This window comes from Octodon degus, unplaced genomic scaffold (assembly GCF_000260255.1).
Source record: "Octodon degus isolate 3935 unplaced genomic scaffold, OctDeg1.0 scaffold00161, whole genome shotgun sequence".
NCBI lineage: Eukaryota > Metazoa > Chordata > Mammalia > Rodentia > Octodontidae > Octodon > Octodon degus.
Window position 1 is genome coordinate 1,315,270 of NW_004524737.1, and position 12,920 is coordinate 1,328,189.

Consider the following 12,920-nt stretch of genomic DNA (forward strand, 5'->3'; position numbering starts at 1 on the left):
AAGTCTGGCAATATTCTATCTGACAGGGATCAGGGATCATCCCAGATTAATATTCTATGTAACAGGAACATTTTCTAGTTACCAATAAAAGAACAAAACAGCACAATGGCTTTATGAATGTATAGATTTTTATATGTCATATCGGAAGGGTTTCACTCTGACATATTATTATGAGATAATATTATTGAATGTGGGGGGGTGAAACTAGTTTCCTGGTTTGTCATGCTGGTGTGTTGCAGGGTACATTGTAGTACAAACAGACTAACTGTAGTATAAGAGGTGCAGCTTCTGAGAAAAGCCTGCTTTTGCTAAGCTCACATGGAGACTGAAAGGGCAGGTTTACTACTTGCTTACAAGACGATGTTCATCAAACTTCCCATCCATGTGACATGATGGATTAAAGAAAGTAACACAAAGGAGAGCAGATGAAGTTTTCAAATTATCATCTTCTAGCAATTCTAATGCATGATGTTTTATTTTGATTCTTATTTTGACATCTCTGCTATTTTCATTCATTTTGTGATCATTTCCAAATGGACAGGCATGAGATACTTGTCACTGATAGTGATCCAACTTGATCACAGGCCTTCTTCTCAGTGTCATCCTATCCCCTGAGGTATGGGCACTGTTGACACTGCAGATACTGAATGTAATTGCCATTTAAGGTGACTTCAGAGACACTGTATTACACTGTAGCTCAACACCGAAGCTGAAAGTGTGAAGATGTTTTCTCTTTCCATAGAAATGCAAAATAAGAGTGATGCATTTTATAAATGAAGCATCTATATTAGGGAATATCAAAGCAGCCTGTGTTCATTCTAAGTGTAACTCAAGAAAAATAATTTTAATTCTCCAAATCTGAGGGTTTTTTTCCCACCAAATCCATACCATATACATTCTTCCAAAGCCACAGAAGAATTCTTGTTAATTTTATTATTGAAAAAAAGCCACATTTAACAGAAAGCTTCTACATATATGGCACAGAAATATAGAATATTTATACCAGTGATAGATTAAACTAATTTATTCTTAAATATAATTTTGTCCTTGCCCATTTTGGTTTATTTATTAAACACTTTGAAATGGAATAAGCTATGAGAGGCTTTAGTAGACTATAACTTAGTCGATGATTCCTTTTGGTTCGATTAGTATGAATCAGAAAAAAAATGGGAACTCATAAGAGTGTTCTTTCTGCTTTTCACAGATCAGAACACCTAGAAAAATATTTAGTTCTTTAAAGGGAATAAGCTGACCTTAGAAATTAAATTTACTTTAAAAAATCCCCATCTGGTATTATTTTAGGCAAATCTTCTACAACAATGCACAAACACTGCTAAAATATTATTCCAAAAACAAATAGTAAATAATGGCAAACCTCATGTTATTCTCTTTTGTTCTCTCTGCCTAGCAAATTCATTTATAGCCTCTCTCATTTTCACATTGCTCTAATGATACTGCCCAGTATTGATAATTAATCTAGATAATAACATCCCTAAATATGATGCCACATCTCTGGACACTGAAGTGTGTCCAACATGTCATTAAAATTCTATTAAAGCTTTATTTACCAGTCTCAAATAAAAAATTAACATTGGTGGTACACAAGACAGAGTAATGATCACACTGACCTTGAGAAGTTTCTTCTCCAAAGCTTGAAGACCAAAATAATGGTAAGCTGAAAATGGAGCATTTGGAGAAGCGATAATACTAGTCTTGTCAGGGCCAGGGAGGTAGTTCAGTTGAATAAGCGCTTGCCTGGCTAGTACAAGGGCCTGAGTTCAACCCCTGGCTCCACAGAAAAAATAAAAAATAAAAAAAAATTACTAGTCTTGTCATAGAAATGTAGTATTTGCAATTCTTTATTTGTCTTTAGTAAATATGATGTGAAATGTCCCAAAATGTGGTGCATTATGAGGAGAATTTTTTTTCTAATTTTTAAAAAGAAGTTTGATATAGTAATGACAGAGTTTACAACAGAAGCCTATAGGATGGTAATCTTCATTTACTTAAAGGATTCTAAATAAAAGCTAAATCTAGGGCTGGGTAGGTGGCTCAGTAGAACAAGCTCTTGCCAGGCAAGCACAAGGGCTTGAGTTCAATCCCCGGTTCCACCACCACGACCAACAAAAAAAGCTAAATCTTAACACAAGATCCATTTGCTGAGCTAGTAGAATAATTTCCCACAGATTTCTGCTGTTTGAAAACTAAGGGACATTTGCAGATTTTTCACATTCTGTCCAAAACTAGAGGTTTAACCTCATTTTAGAGTATTTAGCAAACCTCTGTGCTGAGCCATCTTGAACCTTTGTTGGGAGCGCGTCAAGCACTGTGACTATGGAAGAATTAATCTTAATGTAGGAAGTAATAATATGCTTGAATTTGTTGTAACAACAAAATTAGGGTCTTCATGAGTTACACAAGCTTCCTCTGAATACAGCTGAATGGTGTCTGTGGAATCACGCCCCTTTCCTGTGGTTGAAACTTCATAATCAGGTCTTTGAGAAGAGGTGGGTATCAGGTGGCACAACTGTATTCGTTTTAACTCTGAGACATGCTGCAATCCAAACTTTTATCCTTGCATGTTCATGAGAGCAGGTTATAGCATAAAAAGGAATGAGCAGCCGCTTTCTAACTGTGCCATGGATTTTCATACAGCTCTGAGGATTCGTATTCTCAAGGGATACAGTGAAAATGCTGGAGGAGTTAGCAGATTGAGGAGCCAATTAACAGGAAAATGGAGGGGGCAGGGAGATAGCTCAGTAGAATAAGCGCTCGCCTGCCAAGTGCAAGGTCATGAGTTCAATCCCCAGTTCTGGAAAAAAAAAGAAAAGAAAAGAAAAAAGAAAATGGCTGTTTCTGCTGTAACAATCAAAGTTGGCATTCTCCAGGTAACTGCTCTGTATATGAAGTGTAGAAAGAAGCAAGTTTTGAAGAAAAGAGCACTAAGGAATGAAATAGTGTCTAGATGAGGAACATAAACGTCTGTCTTACACACAGTAAAAATTGAAGTAAATCCCTTTCATGGGTAATAGATGTCTTGGTCTACAGATGAATATTTTAAGCCAGGAAAATATGAATTTAATATTGCAAAGTCCTAATCTTTTCCTTACAGAAATTAACATTGTTTGTCAAACAATTTTTGACTTTTTTTTTTCTTCAAAGGCCTTTTGAGGGGAGGGGGAGATGGCTCAGTGGAATATGTGCTTCCCTGGCAAGTGCAAGGGCCTGAGTTCAATACAAGTCCAATCTAGTAGTGAGACCCTGAACACCCTGTAGGCCCTTCCCTAAAATACAAAAAAAAAAAAAAAAAAAGGCCTTTTGAAATAATAGAAAGTTTTGCTGAAATACAAGCCTATAGTTTGATAAAGACTTTCTTAAACACTTGCTAAAAATTGGCTCAAAATATAGGGATACTGTACCGAATCACTGGCATTTGTGTCATATTGTCATATAGTTAACTGTATAAAATATTTTTATAGATGCTAAACATAAAGTCAAAATAAAAACAACACTTTGTCCATGAGGCTTTTGGTAAATTGACCATTGCACAACACTGTAACAATTATCTACTTCCTATGTGGCCTACAAACATGAAAGGACAACATTTGGTCCTTTAAGATATGCCATTTTATGCCATACTTCATTGCTAAGTGACAAAGTAAGGAAGAGAAAGAGAAGACATACAGCTCTCCTCTACAAATAAAGGCAGGAAACTAGGGATGTTGCTCAGTGGTAGAGCACTTGCCTAGTGTACACAAGACCTTAGATGATCCCTAGCACAGGAAGAGAAAAGTGAAGTAAGAGAATATATAGATTTTATTTATTTTCAACTTTGCACTATCAATAATCAACAATTAGTCAACACTAATTATTTTGATTTAACTCAGGCTCTACCTGTTAAAAAATCATTCTCACAAGTTTGTCTCCACTTGAGATAGCACTTAAAATTTCTATGAGCCACAATTATTGCTAACACACTGAATATAAATTTGAAAGTCTCCACTTTCCCTTGTTCATATTAGATATTCCCATAGAATGACTCACGAACTGGAGAAATTTGGGTTTAAAATATCTGAGTTGTTTTAAAGAACACGACTGAGGAAGATCCAAGTGCAAAGGAGGGAGGCTGAGAATGGTACAGGGCTTCCTTGCCCCCTGCCACCTACACCACCTTCCTAGCACATCATGGTGTAGATACACACCAGTGTGGATACAATCTAAGTCCTCATTTTAAAGTTTTCATTACATAATTGTGATTGATTATGCCATTAGTCATTGGAGATTAAATGTATACTCAAACCCCTATGCCTTGCCAGAGGTCCAAATGTAAAATTTATTTCCAATCCTATGAGCTTTCTGCCTTCCTCATGCCCATTCCCATCCTGGACTTACAGAGTTGTGTCCCTGCTGTGCTCCATAGCATCCAAACATACAGAAGACATAAACTCCAAGCTTTTTAAGAGTTTGCATAAGGGACCAGGGACATGGTTGAAATTATTCAATTTTGTTATAAAATAGAGGGGAAGGACAATTTTCCATTGTAGGAAATCATACAGAGAATAGGAGCATAATATGACATCCAAGTGCTCTCTCTGAAGGCATGGTAGAGCTAGTGTTGCGGCCAACACAGTGTATCAGTATTAAGCTTTGAATTACTACCAAGGGGCTATTTTTCAACCTTAATATTCTCAAGAGATTATGAACAAAGACATTCTGAGCATTCAAAATGTCTTTCCGGGAGCCAGGGAGATGGCTCAGTAGAATAAGTACTTCCCTGGCAAGCACTAGAGCCTGAGTTCCATCTCCAGTTCAAAAAAAAAAAAATGTCTTTCTGAATAAAACAACAATGAAAAGATACGTTCCCATGCAAGATTGGATTATAGAGGGTGCACAAGAACACAGAGTGCAATACATGTACAATTTCAGGAGAAAAGTCAGCAGAGTATGGGGACGAGAAATGAAAGACAAAGGATTATGTAAGGACAGCATATTGTTGACAAAACTGAAAGGAGTCGTGTTCCATTTCAGTGTGGGGGTTTTGCTGATAAATTCTTGATTGTAGTTTGTTGTTGTGCTCTTTGTCATTGTCATAGTACTACTGTACACTCACTATAAAATTGAGTTTTGTGCAATGGATCTATTTGTCAGCATAATTAAATTCAACATTGAATAACATTTTGACAAAATATCGGACAAAGTTTGACAAGATATTTATACAGAAGAATTTCAGATTATATTTAAGATGATAACCAAAAATCTACAAAACAATCCTGTGTTATAAACACATAATTTTATACCTTGTACCACTATTCTTTTGATTTTCAAATGAATGAGTGTATATTCCATATATTTTCAAATTAATATTTCAGAAACATGTTTACATTTATGTTTTCTAAAAACATTGGTTGAAATAGTTGAAAGCTTTTACAACTTGTATTAGATTAAAACTGAAAATAACTTTTCAAAGGGATTCTTAAACCAAGTTACAAATATCTGTAAGATACTATTTGCAATATAACTTATGATAAATATTAATTATAAAATTATTTTAAGGGGAATTATATTAGAGTTATCTAACAAAAGATAACAGCTAAATAAAAAGCTTCTTATTAGTCAATGTGAACGTTATTTTTTAAATATATTTGCTTTATAGTTAAATATAAAAATGTACATTCTTTTCATGTCTAGATTTTCAGTTTTCATAGTTTTATACCTTCATCACTTCTAAACTTTCATTTCACTGTAGAAAGACAGTAGACAAGTGTAAATATTTCAATACATTCTTGCAAAATGATTAAAAGCAGCTGCATGATTCATTCTTATTTTCAGAATCTGTTAGAGAAGTTTAAAATGAAATGAACTTGATGAATAGATAAAATTGTTAAGGCCTCAGTGATTTCCATTTGTACAATTAAATAAGACAAAAATAGATTAAATAATAAAATTAAAAATACTTATAATTAAGAAAGTTAACTTAAAACACACACATTATGAATTTTTAAAGTAACTCTGAATTGAATGAAAGGGACTTTCTTTGATGGAGTTTTGTGTAAGACGCCTGAAAATATGATTGCTGTTGGTGCTTAGATGCAAAATTTTGTAATTGTGTTAAATATTTCAGAGTGAATGAGTATATATTTCATATCATTTTAAATTAATATTTAGGAACATATGTTTATATTTATGTTTTCTAAAAACATATTCATTGAAATTAGGTCTGTTTGTTTGTATCATGAATTAGGAACTAAAAGCAACGAAAAAGATAACCAACATTTGAATTCACAATAGCTTTTAATAATTTATTTAATTATTTATCTTTTCTTCTTGTCAGGATTTTCCATAATTTTAGGATGTAATATACAAAATGAAAATAGGAGAGTCTATGTTGGGATGATAAGATCTGTAATAATCAAGTCAGTTGAAGGAAGGTAGAGATTTGAACTGTAAGGGTCATTCCAATTTAGATTGGCTGCATAATCCTCAGATTTGCTGGGCTTTAGGAGACAAAGATAATACAGAATATCCAACAAAGCTAGAAAAGACATTATTTTACAAGAAGAAAGGACAATTATTTCAAATACATTTGAAACATTTTAAGATAAATGAAAGTGTAAATTGAATTCAAAGTTCAAGGTCAGACTGAATCATGCAGCTAAAAAGCTACTAAACTTTTATTTATCTTCTTGTCTTACAATCTAACAATATTATTGCAATACCTGTTCATGGAGAAGAAAATCTTCCAAGGTAAATGTCTTCATATCTGTATAAAGTGAACGTTTATAATTAAAAATATTTCTGTGTTTTTGGAGATTTTGCAGTTATCATTTGTGGAGCTAATGGAACAGTTTAAGTCTTATGGTCAAGACTGTTTGAGATCACATATGAATAGAGTCATGGAATGTGAGTACAGATTTTTCTGAATCTCAGTTCCAGGATCCACTTAATATCATAAGAGTTATATCTATATTGCATAGTGGTAGTATTCAAAGAAATTATTAGAGAAAATTAAAATATTTCAGCATCCCTACAGAATAATGGTTAATATATTTCATGATACAAACAGTAAATAAACTACCTTACTGAATGCCTTTCACCAGTGTTTTGCAGTCCCGACCCTGAAAAAACAAACGAACTTCTGCCTCAGAGCAATGGAAGAGAGTGAAAGTTTGTTTTGTTTTGTTTTTCAACATGATACCTAACTAGCTAGCTAAATACATATGAAATATATTCTCATGAGAATGATATGATATAGTGCACATAAATTGTCATGGGCATGGCAGATTGAGTAATTATTTGATTATCAGTATAATTTTTATTACTTCTATTCCATGAAAAATATGAAAATCATTCTGTTAGAAGAAAATATTTTCTTTTCATTAAGGTGAATATAGTCTGCTTGAATATCTGTCTTCCAGCCTGTAACACAAGGAAACCTAGCAGGGCACACCAGATCACAGAGATTGTCTCATCTCAGAAAAGCTACATGTGCCAGGTGCAGCTAGACAGAAAGCAGCATGGAAGATCCTTGATTGAAATGTTTCTGGCATCTATAACATTTGTCAGTTGTAGCAAAAGGAAGGCAGGGGATAGCGGGCTGCCTTCCGTGCACAGGCACCATCAGGCAGCCTGCCGACTCCCACCTGCGGTATCTCACTGCGCTGCTCCTGGGCCAACTCAGACCTCCTGAGGCTTCCTCTGCTCAGGTCCAGGAAACACATGAAACCAGCCTTGTGAGACATCTCTATTTGCTCTCCACAAATTGTTGCTTTATAGGGCAAATTTGTTTCACATTTTTCCTGTCACTTAAAGCAACATATGTTTCTTATGAATCCCAGAAAGCAAATGATGTACGCCTATATCGCCTATATCGCTCTTCTGGAACATGGGTGGAAAGAAGACGGGCTTGTTTTGCCACTTTTCCTTGCAGAAACGACCTCTGCCTTTGCTGCTTGAAAGTCATCCACATTTCTGTGGATACGGCTTTGGGATGAAATGCATGTATTAGATTCACACTAGCTGATATGAAACACGTCTACCACATTATTGTGTGAGCACACACGGGATGCCATCGAAACTGCCGCCGTCTTGATATGTAAAAGGGCACTGTTAACATTTAAGCTGGGACCACAAATGTAAATAGAAACAAGCTTAAGAAAATGGGACCTAAGTGCTGCTACTCTAACAGAACCTAAACATCTGGAAGATATTTAAGCACTCTCCCTCATATAACACAAGATCTTAGGGTTCATGGATTTTTTTTAATGTAGAAACTCTGAAAATTTTCCTTAGTAGATTTTATACTTTTAAGAGCAACTTCAGAGCTGAATGTCTGGGTGCCTGTCTGTAATCCCGCAACTCTGGGAACCTGAAGCAATAAGATGGGAATCTTGGCCATCCTGGGCAACTGAGTGACTTAGGGAGGACCTGTCTCAAAAATGTTATATCTGGTAATATGAATAACTGGTTGAAGACAACACTATGTATTACAATATCTATTGTGAAATTCATATTACTTTGTTAAGGGGAACTCTGTAGTAACTTTTAATGTTTTCTGTTTTAATTCTCATTTGTACTCTCTTTAAAAATAAAAATACAAAATAGGAAATAAAAGAAGGCTGGGCATATACGGACCAGTTGGTAAGGACTATTTTCAATCCTCCAAGTTGAGGGTGAGGGCAATTTATGTTTACAGAAAAAATGGGAGGGAAATGCAGATGTCTTGTATAGCGTCCCTCATATTTATAAAGCCTCATGAATTTCACTATGTTCCACCCAAGTTTCAGTGGTAGAATGCTTCCCTGGCAAGCTGAAAGCCCTGGGTTCTGTCCTCAGAACCAAAACCAAAAAATAAACTTCCCCTAAAAAATATTCAACCAAAAAACACCAGTAAAATCCAAAAAGACCAAAAACAAACAAGGCAACCACCAAAGTAGTACTTACATTACATTTAATTGATTTACATCTATTGACACATTATTATCACCACCTGGAATACATGTTTGGTATAAAGATTCAACTTTATATGGCTTGGGGCAAATTTGTAATGCCATGTATCTGAAATTATGGCATCTGGCAGGCGAAATGCTTCAGCAGATTAAAGCGCCTGCTTAGTCAAGCTTAAGCAAGCGCAGGGACTGCAGTTTGATCCCGGCACCAAATACCACACCAGCCCAGGACCCAGGCCCAGCTGAGCCAGAAAAAATAGATCTACATCTATTAGATATATATCGATAGCATATCAACATACAGATATAGCACCACACAAAGTACTTCTGTAGCATTAAAATCACCTGAGCTGCCTCTGTTTTTTCTTCTCACCTATTTAATTTCTGAAAATCACTAATCTTTTAATTGTCTTTATAGTTCTCTTTTCCAAGTCATAAACTTGCGATTGTATTTTATGAACTTTTTCAGATTCGCTTATTTTGTTTACTGGTATATACTTATGTTTCTCTATACATTTTCTATTCCTTTTTCCTTTTCTTTCTCTTTTTTATAATAGGAAAATAATTTCACGGCTTGTCATCTAGCATAAAATAATACACATTTTTCAGATTTACCAGTTTATTTTATTCATCAACAAGAGGACTTCTCAATATTTCATAAGCTTTAGTAATCGTAAATCAGCTTATTGTCAAATTCCGTAAGAGGTCTTTAGAGGACACACATTTTGAGGTCCTTAGGCAAATACCAAAAGATAATGACTGGATAACAAAACAAGCACATGCTTATATGTAAGAAAATACCAAACTATCTTCCAAAGTAGCTGTAATATGTTGGATTCCTATCAGTAGTGAATGAGAATTCAGGCTGTTCCGTGTGCTGTGGAGAGATGACCTAGTTCATAGCTTGGATTTTTACCATCGTGATAGGCATGAGGTGATGTTTCAGTACTGAGGATTCAATTTTTGCTGATTATATAGAGTATGAGAAATCATATTCTTATTTGACAACTGTGTATCTTCTGGGTGGGGGCATTTGTTAAGGTCATTGTCTCATTTTTTCATTGAGATTTTGCTTAATTTTTTTATTTTAAGTGATCTGTATACTATGTCAGCATTATTATATGAGTTCTATATAAACCTTATATTTTGGATGTTTTTGTCCAAATCTTCTGCAATATTTTCTCCAAGACTATAGCTTATCTTCATGATAAGGTCTTTCTCAGACAGTGCTTATTTTATAAATTATGGCTTTGGTGTTGTTTTTAAAAAGTCATTGCCAAATCTAAGGTTTTCAGAATTTCCTCTGTTTATTTGTAAGAGTTTTACATTTTTTCATTTTACATTTTAGTTTTTGGTCCATTATGAGTAAATTGTCATGAAGAGTACAATGCTCAGATTCATTGCACAAAACAACCAGTTGTTCTTGGGTCACTGGTTGGAAGACAGTATTTTCACATTATGTGGCATTCACTTCATTTATATGGCTTTATTTTGGGGCTCTCCATCGTGTCCCATTGGTTTCTTGGCCTACTATATCACCAATACCCCACTTCCTGGACTATGGCATTTTATAGTAATTTTTAAATCAAATATTATCAGTCCTCTAAATATGTTTCTTTCAAAACTTTATTGGATATTTTACAGACTCTCTTTTTTCTTTCTATATGAACGTATGGTCAGATAAAGTCACAAATAATCAAAGAAAAAAATTAAAAACATTACAAAAAGAGACACGTTGGCATTAATCACTTTTGGAGCTTTTAAAGAGCTTCTAAAGAAGCTCTGAAACTCTTCCTTTATGAGTGTCTTTTCATGGCTGCTTTGAATGGACTCAAATCGGCCATTTCTGTCAAATGAAAGAACGTGGTCTCTCCTCGGCCACTTTATTCACTGGATCTCATGGCTTGTGACTTTTGACTGTTCCTCAAAGCCAAAACACTCAGGCAAACAGAATGCTTCAAACTGATTGCAGGCCACGAGGCAGCCACGACAGAACAACTAAACACACTATTGAAAGAGAATTCCAGAATTCCTTAAAATATAACAAGAACATTAGGAATGTGAATAGAATACTACCAAGAACACTATTCGAGGATAGTTAAAGGCAATGTGTCTTTTACTATAATCAGTTATTAAAATAGAAATATTCGTTGTGCTTTTGATCTCACTTAAAATTCACAACTAATATGTCAGTATTCATAAAATTTCCAGGAGTTTTCATTTCACTGATTTGCTATGTGAAGATGTAAAGGTTTTTTTGTTTTGTTTTTTCCCTAATTGTTTGACTGGTGTATTTTCTTGTAACACATAGTAAACATATTCTTTCTGGAAGTGTTCGTGTGTATTTCTATCATGACTCAATCCTTTTTACTTTCTCTTCCCCTCTCTTCCCTCCCTTCTCTCCAAACCCCATCTTTTCACGAACCAGCCATTTGATTCAGTATTCTTCTATACTGTTTTAATCATCTCAATGTCATTTATTTCCACTCTGCTCTTTATAATATCTTTTCTTATATTAGTTTCAGATATTAAATTTTTTTTCTTTATAGGACCTGGAAATATATCTTTTGGTTATTAATTCTTTCTGTGTATTCACTTATGGCTATAGCGTTGCCTGTTAGAACCGCTCACATTGTGCTTCATAAGGTTTGCTATGTGTCATTGAAGAGGGAATATGGTGCTTGAGGGGCCAGAAAAGAATGAGCTGGAAAAAGGGAAGGCGGGCAGCAGACTCCACCAGTATTATGTGTCCAAGATTGAAGAACTCCAAATGATTGTGAATGATAACAGCCAAAACCTTGGGGGGCTACAGGCACAGAGGAATGAGCTAAATGCAAAATTTCACCTGTTGAGGAAAGAGCTACAGCTGCTGCAGGAACAGGGTTCCTATGTGGGTGAAGTAGTCTGGGCCATGGTACACGCTGAGGGCATGTTCATGGTAGATGTGCACAAGAACATTGACATCAAAGATGTAACCCCCAATTTCTGGGTGGCCCTAAGAAACGACAGCTACACTCTGCACAAGATCCTCCCCAACAAGGTAGACCCTCTGGTGTCACACAAGATGGTGGAGAAGGTGCCAGACTCGACCTGTGAGATGACTGGTGGATTGGACAAGCAGATCAAGGAGATCCAAGTGGTGATCGAGCTGCCTGTGAAGTGCCCTGAGCTCTTCAAAGCCCTGGGCATTGCACAACCAAATGAGGTGCTGCTGTATGGAGCCCCAGGCACTGGGAAGACACTGCTGGCCAGCGCTGTGACTCATAACACAGCTTTACCTTTATTCGCGTCTCAGGCTTGGAATTGGTACAGAAGTTTATCGAGGAAGGGGCATGAATGGTGCGCAAGCTGTTTGTCATGGCCCGGGAACACACGCCCCTCCATCATCTTCATGGATGAGATCGACTCTATTGGCCCCTCCTGGGTGGAGGGGGGCTCTGGAACTAACAGTAAAGAGCAGCACTCAATGCTGGAGCTGCTCAACCAGCTAGATGGCTTTGAAGCCACCAAGAATATAACGGTTATCATGGCGACTAACAGGATTGATATCCTGGATTCTGCACTTCTTTGCCCAGGGCGCGTTGATGGAAAAATTGAGCTCCTGTGCCAATCCCCCCCACCCCCCCAGTGAGGAGGCCCAACTGGACATTTTGAAAATCCATTCCCAGATGAACCTGATCCGAGGGATCAACTTGAGAAAAAATGCTAAACTGGTGCCAGGAGCATCAGGAGCTGAGGTTAAGGGTGTATGCACAGAGGCTGGCATGTGCACTGCGTGAAGGGCGAGTCCGTGTCACACAGGAAGACTTGGAGATGGCAGTAGCCAAGGTCATGCAGAAGGACAGTGAGGAAAACACATCCATTCCAAAAAATTGTAGGGCTGGGGTGATAGCTCAGTGGCATAAACACCTGTCTGGCAAACACAAGGTCCTGCCTTTGATCCCCAGCAACCCCTCCCCTAGTTGTACTACTACC

General features: G+C 36.2%; 1 pseudogene; it reads left to right on the forward strand.

Annotated features, from left to right (window-relative positions):
• Positions 1–11,619: 11,619 nt before the first annotated feature.
• Positions 11,620–12,920, forward strand: part of LOC101589091 — a 2,083-nt pseudogene continuing 782 nt past the window's right edge.